The sequence below is a fragment of the Arachis hypogaea genome, chromosome 12 (genome assembly GCF_003086295.3).
Source record: "Arachis hypogaea cultivar Tifrunner chromosome 12, arahy.Tifrunner.gnm2.J5K5, whole genome shotgun sequence".
Lineage (NCBI taxonomy): Eukaryota > Viridiplantae > Streptophyta > Magnoliopsida > Fabales > Fabaceae > Arachis > Arachis hypogaea.
Window position 1 is genome coordinate 82,973,050 of NC_092047.1, and position 9,085 is coordinate 82,982,134.

Below are 9,085 nucleotides of genomic sequence, written 5' to 3' on the forward strand. Positions count from 1 at the left end.
CAGCTGTTGCTTCTTTCTGGCGTTGAACGCCAGGAACTCCTTTGTCACAGGGCGTTTTTCTGAACGCCCAGCACACTGTAAATCTGGCGTTAAACGCTCAGAAGGAGCTTCTTTCTGGCGTTCAACGCCCAGAAGATGCTTCTTTCTGGCGTTTAACGCCCAGATGGCTATCCTTACTGGCGTTCAACGCCCAGTGGATGCTTCTTTTGGGCGTTGAACGCCCAAAACAGACTTTTACTGGCGTTTTCTTGCCAGTGAGCTCTTTTTCTCTGTTTTGTATGCAAAATCCTTTTGTAACCCTGTAAACTTATACAATTGACTATTTACCTTAGTATCAATGAACTTTATATAAACAAATAAAATCAAGAATAGGGCAAAATGCTTAGAGGAAGTGATGCCCCATGGCTGGGTTGCCTCCCAGCAAGCGCTTCTTTATTGTCTTTAGCTGGACCTTGCTGAGTTTTTAATCTAGCCTCAGCCTTGAGCACTCTTGCTCAACATTGCCTTCAAGATAGTGCTTGATTCTCTGTCCATTAACAATGAACTTCTTATCAGAATCAATGTCTTGAAGTTCCACATAACCATATGGTGATACACTTGTAATCACATATGGTCCCCTCCACCGGGATTTCAGTTTCCCGGGGAATAGCCTGAGCCTAGAGTTAAATAGCAGAACCTTTTGTCCTGGTTCAAAGACTCTAGATGACAGCTTTCTGTCATGCCACCTTTTTTATTTTTCTTTATACAACTTGGCATTTTCGAAAACAGTGAATCTGAATTCCTCTAGCTCATTCAGCTGGAGCAATCTTTTTTCTCCAGCTAATTTGGCATCAAAGTTTAGGAATCTAGTTGCCCAGTAGGCCTTATGTTCCAGTTCCACGGGCAGGTGACAAGCCTTACCATACACAAGTTGGTATGGAGAGGTCCCTATAGGAGTCTTGAATGCTGTTCTGTAAGCCCACAGAGCATCATCCAAGCTTCGTGCCAAATCCTTTCTACGGGTACTTACAGTCCGTTCCAAGATTCTTTTCAGTTCTCTATTAGAGACTTCAGCTTGCCCATTTGTCTGTGGATGATATGGAGTTGCCACCTTGTGGCGAATCCCATACCGGACCATGGTGGAGTAAAGCTGTTTGTTACAGAAGTGAGTGCCCCCATCACTGATTAGTACCCTAGGGATACCAAATCTTCTGAATATATGTTTCTGGAGGAATTTTAGTACTGTTTTAGTATCATTGGTGGGTGTGGCAATGGCCTCAACCCATTTTGATACATAGTCAACTGCCACCAGAATATAAGTGTTTGAGTATGATGGTGGGAAAGGCCCCATGAAATCAATACCCCATACGTCAAACAGCTCAATCTCCAAGATTCCTTTTTGAGGCATGGCATAACTGAGAGGCAAATTACCAGCTCTCTAGCAACTGTCACAGTTACGTACAAACTCTCGGGAATCTCTGTAAAGTGTAGGCCAGTAGAAACGACATTGGAGGACCTTGGTGGCTGTTCGCTCACCTCCGAAATGACCTCCATATTGTGACCCATGGAAATGCCATAAGATCCTTTGTGCTTCTTCCTTAGGCACACACCTACGGATTATGCCATCTGCACATCTCTTAAAGAGATAGGGTTCATCCCACAAGTAGTACTTTGCATCAGTAATTAATTTTTTCTTTTGTTGCCTGCTGTACTCCTTGGGAATGAACCTTGCAGCTTTGTAGTTTGCAATGTCTGCAAACCATGGTAATTCCTGAATGACGAACAAATGCTCATCCAGAAAAGTTTCGGAGATCTCAATAGAGGGGGAGGACGCCCCTTCCACTGGTTCTATCCGGGACAGATGGTCAGCCACTTAGTTCTCTGTCCCTTTTCTGTCTCTTATTTCTATATCAAACTCTTGCAGAAGCAATACCCATCTTATGAGTCTGGGTTTTGAATCCTGCTTTGTGAGTAGATATTTAAGAGCAGCATGATCTGTGTACACAATCACTTTTGATCCTACTAAGTATGATCTAAACTTGTCAATGGCATAAACCACTGCAAGCAATTCTTTTTCTGTGGTTGTGTAATTTTTCTGGGCATCATTCAAAACACGGCTAGCATAATAAATGACATGCAGAAGCTTGTCATGCCTCTGCCCCAGTACTGCACCAATGGCGTGATCACTGGCATCACACATTAATTCGAACGGTAATGTCCAGTCTGGTGCAGAGATAACTGGTGCTGTGACCAGCTTAGCTTTCAGAGTTTCAAACGCCTGCAGACACTCTGTGTAAAACACAAATGGCGTGTCAGCAGCTAGTAGGTTGCTTAGAGGTTTTGCAATTTTTGAAAAATCCTTTATAAACCTCCTATAGAATCCTGCATGCCCCAGAAAGCTTCTGATTGCCTTAACATTGGCAGGTGGTGGTAATTTTTCAATTACCTCTATTTTAGCTTGATCCACCTCTATTCTCTTCTTTGAAATTTTATGCCCAAGGACAATCCCTTCAGTCACCATAAAGTGATATTTTTCCCAATTTAAAACCAGGTTGGTCTCTTGGCATCTTTTCAAAACCAGTGTCAGGTGATCAAGACAGGAGCTGAATGAGTCTCCATATACTGAGAAGTCATCCATGAAGACTTCTAGAAATTTTTCTACCATATCAGAGAAAATAGAGAGCATGCATCTCTGAAAGGTTGCAGGCGCATTACACAGCCCAAAAGGCATCCTTCTGTAAGCAAATACTCCAGATGGACATGTGAATGCTGTTTTCTCTTGATCCTGGGGATCTACTGTAATTTGGTTGTAGCCTGAATAGCCATCCAAAAAGTAGTAATAATTATGACCTGCTAGTCTTTCTAGCATCTGGTCTATGAATGGTAAAGGAAAATGATCCTTTCTTGTGGCTGTATTGAGCCTTCTGTAATCAATACACATGCGCCACCCTGTAACTGTTCTTGTAGGGACCAGTTCATTTTTTTCATTATGAACCACTGTCATGCCTCCCTTTTTAGGGACAACTTGAATAGGACTCACCCAGGGGCTATCTGAAATAGGATAAATAATCCCAGCCTCCAGTAATTTAGTAACCTCTTTCTGCACCACTTCCTTCATGGCTGGATTTAGCCGCCTCTGTGGTTGAACCACTGGCTTAGCATTGTCCTCCAATAAGATCTTGTGCATGCATCTAGCTGGGCTTATGCCCTTAAGGTCACTTATGGACCACCCAAGAGCTGTCTTGTGTGTCCTTAGCACTTGAATTAGTGCTTCCTCTTCCTGTGGATTTAAAGCAGAGCTTATGATCACTGGAAAAGTATCACCTTCTCCTAGAAATGCATATTTCAGGGATGGTGGTAATGGTTTGAGCTCGAGTTTAGGAGATTTTTCCTCTCCCTGAGGAAATTTCAGAGGCTCTTTCAATTCCTCTGAATCCTCTAAGTCAGGCGAAACATCTTTAAAGATGTTTTCCAGCTCTGATTCGAGACTCTCAGCCATGTTGATTAGGTCCTCTTGGCTCCATCCATCCTTGATTGGTTTGACCTTGATGCATATTCCTGTTATAACTTTCATTCCTTTCAATAACATTAGAACCAAACTCAAAGCGAAAGGGGTGAGAATTCATAGTAGCTGATGAAAATAAAAGGGAAAAATAAAAACAAATAAACAAGTAAAAGAAGAATATTTACAATAACCAATAATAAGGCACACGATTGCAATTCTCCGGCAACGGCGCCAAAAATTGACGTGGGCGGAAATTGGCTAATTAAGAATGATTATAAAATATGCGTTGCAAGTATAGTTCTCAACCAACCAGAAATCTGCTTTATCAATTTAGAAGGGTGTCACAAAATTAAAATTAAAATACTGGGAGTATGGATCCCAGGTCGTCTCCCAACGAGTTTGCAGGAAAGTGTGCTATTTTATTAATCAGATGTTTTCGAAAGAAGTTGAGTTGGGTAAACAGGGAATTAAATTGGGGAAATTAGGTAATTTAAATAAAAGCCTTGACTGGGAGTTGATTAGATGGAAGCCCTATTCTTGTTGCAGTACTCTCAAGATTAATTGCCAATTGAGATTTATTGTGTTTAGTTGTCCCTTACTAAGTAAGGGAAAGTCAAACAAGTTGGAATGCTGTTCTATCCATAGGTTCCAATCCACTCTTGGGAGGATTGGTGTTAGTGACTAGAGAGCAATCCAACAATAAACACAATTACAATCTTTCTCTTGAGCATTCCAACTCAAGGATTCCTTTCATCGACTCTCCATCAAGTTAGGGGACTACTCGCTCATTGTAAATGTAAAATTCATAACATAAGAAAAGGAATTAAAGAAAGACATGATAAATAATGATCAAGGATTAATTAAAAATAAAAGTAATTCTTGTATTAATAAATGCTAAAATAATCCAATAGTAAAATTAAGTAAATTAAGGAACATGGAAGAGTGAAAGACAAGTGAAGAGAATGAACTAGAATGTCGAAGTCTTGATGAGGCAATAACTCTTCTCAATATCCCAATGCAAAACAATGAACATAACAAATCCTAAAAAAAACTATGAATGTGTAGAGAGAAAAAACCTAGAGGAGGAGTAAAACTAGATCTCAAAACTAAAACTATGCGGAATGAATCTTCTCTCTGGTTTCTGCATGTTCTCTGGCTCTAGTCTGCTTTTCTGGGCCGAAAGCTGGGTCAAAATGGGGCCCAAAATTGCCCCCAGCGATTCTGCAGATTATGCAGATCGCGCATGTCACGCGATCGCGTCACTCATGCGGACGCGTCATTCGGCGTTCTGCTTTGCCATGCGGTCGCGTCATCCATGCGGCTGCGTCACTCATGCTATTCCATGCTGCGCGGTCGCGTCATCCATGCGGCCGCGTCACTGCGATTTGCTCTTCTCCGCGCGGTCGCGTCGTCCATGCTGCCGCGTCACTTCTCGTTGGTCATCTCCTCAATTTCTTGTGTTCCTTACATTTTTGCAAGCTTCCTTTCCAATTTCCAACTCATCCATGCCCTATAAAGCCTGAAACACTTAACATATAGATCACGGCATCGAATGGGATAAAGGAGAAATAAAATACGTAATTAAAAAGTCTCTAGAAAGCAGTTTTCAATCATGCAATAATTTTAGGAAGGGAATGTAAATGCATGCTAATTTAATGAATAAGTGGGCAAAGATCATGATAAAACCACACAATTAAACACAAAATAAACCATAGAATAGTGGTTTATCAACCTCCCCACACTTAAATATTAGCATGTCCTCATGCTTAGTTGAAGGAGATGAAATAAATGAGTAAGAACATGTAAAACCTATGAAATGCAATGCAATCTATATATATGAATGCAACTATATGACTTTTGTCCACTTGATCAAAAGTAAATAAGATCTTCAAAACAATTACAAATCAAATTCCACTAACTCAATTCTTATACAGTAAGAACAGACAAAAATGCAAGAAGATAGCTCATGAAAGCAGGGAACATAGAAATTCAAGCATGGAACCCTCACTGATAATGTATGTACACTCTAGTCTCTCTAGTGTATAGGGTCATCACTCTATCCTTCTCTAATCATGCTTTCTAATTTTTGTTCTTCTCTTAACCAATCAACAACATTTAATATACCAATGCAAACATCATGAGGTCTTTTCAAGGTTGTAATGGGGTCAAGGTAAGGGTAAGGATATATATGGCTAAGTAAGCTTATAAATTGAATTTTTAATTAACCCAAGCTTTAACATAACCTATATATATTCTATATAACTTCTAAAATTCACACCTAGCTACCCAGAAATCTCTTTCACATCCATACTCATGTATCAACCTTTTTATTTTGATTTTATCATACATGCATTGATCTTTTGAATTCTTAACTTGGCATTGGGGTAATTTGTCCCCTTATATATATATATATATATATATATATATATATATATATATATATATATATATATTGCATAAAAATGAACATAACTTATCAATGCACATAGAGTTTTAATTCTTAAAGTTTCACATGAGTAACTATCCAAATTCCCAGTATATTATCATGACTCATTCCTTTATTATCCTTTGTTCCCACAATTTCCCATACTTAAATAACACTCACATAGGTTTGGCTATATATATACATGACTCCTTGAGAATGTGAATTAATTTAACTACATGCAAGCTTTATATATACAAGTGAATAAAAATTAGAATTGCATGATGCATCATTCAATTAGGTAGTTGCATTTAGATTAGATTGCATTACATGACATTCCATCACTTTAACCTTACTTTTCACCTTGGATTTAGCATGAGGACATGCTATTGTTTAACTGTGGGGAGGTTGATAAACCTATATTTTATGATATATTTTGTGCTTAGTTTGAGTGATTTATTCAATCCTTCACCCACTTATTCATATTAATTGCATAGTTTTACTCTCCCTTCCTCATTATGTGATGTATGTGAAAAACATGTTTCCTATGCTTTAAAACTAATTATTTTAATTACTTTTAATTCCATTCGATGTCGTGACTAGTGTGTTGAGTAGTTTCAGTTCTTCTAAGGCAGGAATGACTTAAAGGATGGAAAGGAAACATACAAAAATGGAAGGAAAGCACAAAACGGAGTTTCTAAAGAAACTGGCATCCACACGATCGCATGGGCGACGCGGACGCATGCCAAGCGTGAATCAACAGCGACGCGGCCGCATGACTGACGCGACCGCGCCTTAAGCAAAACACATATGACACGGCCGCATGACTGACGCGACCGTGTGACAAGAAAAGCTCCGAATGACGCGACCGCGTGACCCACGCGGACGCGTGACAGAGGCCACGCACCAAAAATTGTAGAAAACGCCCCCAACGATTTCTGAAGCCCTTTTTGGCCAAAATCCAAGTCCAGAAGGCATAGACCAGAGGTTATGAAGTGAGGGAATGCATCCATTCATGGAGAGACGACTTTAGTTTAGTTTGGATGAGTTAGATTTAGTTTGGAGAGAGGTTCTCTCCTCTCTCTTAGGATTAGGATTTAGGATTTCTCTTAATTCGGGAGTAACTCTTGATCCCAGATTTAATGTTCCTTTACTTCAAGCTTCTCTTCTACTTTTATTCACTACTTTAGTTGATTATTTACTTTTGCAATTTAATTTATGAATTCTTCCATGTTACAGATTATTATTTTGGATTAATGTTATTTGAGCTATTTCAGTTAATATTGCTTTCTTTTATTTATTAGTTACAATTATTCCCAATCTGAAGACATTCTTATTCCAGTAGATTTACTTTTCTCCTTTTGGTTTTGGTTAAGAAATCAGTAACTCAGGAGTTATCAAACTCAAACATGCTTGATAATTGTTATCTTTGTTAATTGAATTGAGCTTCAAGAATCACAATCTTTTCTTAGAAAATAAAATAGGATCCGAAGATCAATCCAATTAATCCCTTGACCTTCTTTTATCTTAGTAAAGGTTAACAAAGCAAAATTAAGATTCAATTCTCATCATCATTGATAAGGAAAGCCAGGATAGGACCTCTAGTTTCTCATACCTTGCCAAAAGTTTATTTACAGTCATTTATTTATTTTACTTGCCATTTAAATTGCTTGTTCTTCATTTACTTTATTCGCTAATTAAACTATTCACTCCTCATTCTCAAAACCCCAATTTACAATCTCCATAACCAATAATAAGAACATACTTCCCTGCAGTTCCTTGAGAAGACGACCCGAGGTTTGAATACTTCGGTTATCAATTTATTTAGGGGTTTGTTACTTGTGACAACCAAAACGTTTGTACGAAGGAATTTCTGTTGGTTTAGAGACTATATCTACAACGTGACTATTTTTATAAAATTCTTTACTGGCAAAAATCCCAACGTCAACCTACCTATGATATCTATGGAAAAAGTATCTCCATACCTTCCATTAGAGCTAACAACTTTGAGCTTAAGCCTCAGTAAGTCTCTCTTCTACAACAGAATTGTAACTTCCATGGACTTCTACTGGAAGATCCATACCAATTTATGTCGGAATTCTTACAAATCTGTGACACTGTTAAGACCAATGGAGTGGATCCTGAGGTCTACAAACTTATGCTATTTTCCTTTGCTGTTAGAGACAGAGCTAAAATATGGTTGGATTCTCAACCTAAAGAAAGCTTAGACTCTTGGGAAAAGTTGGTCAATGCTTTCTTGGCCAAATTCATTCCTCCTCAAAGGATGAGCAAAATCAGAGTGAAAATTCAAACCTTCAGACAAAAAGAAGGTGAATCCCTCTATGAAGCTTGGGAAAGATACAAGCAACTGATCAAGAGGTGTCCTCCTGACATGCTCTCAGAATGGTCTATCCTAGGCATCTTCTATGATGGTTTTTTTGAGATGTCTAAAATATCATTGGACAGCTCTGCAGGCGGATCACTCCACTTAAAGAAAACACCTGCAGAAGCATGAGAACTTATTAAGATGGTTGTAAACAACTAATTCATGTACACTTCTGGGAGAAACCCTGTGAACAATAGGGTAACTCATAAGAAAGGAGTTCTTAAAGTAGACACTCTGAATGCTATATTGTCTTAGAATAAGATATTGACCCAATAGGTCAATATGATCTCTCAGCATTTGACTGGAATACAAGCTGTAGTTGGCAGCATTCAAGAAGCTTCCTATAAAGTAGAAGCTTATGATCCTGACCAACCCACCATGGAAGAGGTGAATTACATGGGAGAACCCTATGGAAACACTTACAATTCCTCATGGAGGAACCATCCTAACCTTTTATGGAAGGATCAATAGAAGTCTCAACAAGGCTTCAATAATAATCAAGGTGGAAGAACCCAGAATAAGTTCAACAACAGGCCACCATTCCCATCTTCTCAAGGAAATATGAAGACTTCTAAGCAGAGCCTTTCTGACTTAGTAACTATAGTCTCCAACCTCTCTAAGACCACTCATAGTTTCATAACTGAAACAAGATCCTCCATTAGAAATTTGGAGGTACAAGTTGGTCAACTAAGCAAGAGAATCCCTGAGTCTCCTCCTGACACTCTTCCTAGTAATACTGAAGTAAACCCAGGACAAGAATGCAAGGCCATCACCACTGAGGATGAGGCCGAAT

General features: G+C 38.9%; 1 non-coding gene across 1 annotated transcript; it reads right to left on the bottom strand.

Moving 5' to 3' along the window:
- Positions 1 to 8,196: 8,196 nt before the first annotated feature.
- Positions 8,197 to 8,305, bottom strand: LOC112731984 (small nucleolar RNA R71). Its single transcript, XR_003167728.1, has one exon. It is a non-coding gene; the product is annotated as a small nucleolar RNA R71 (small nucleolar RNA).
- Positions 8,306 to 9,085: the final 780 nt, after the last annotated feature.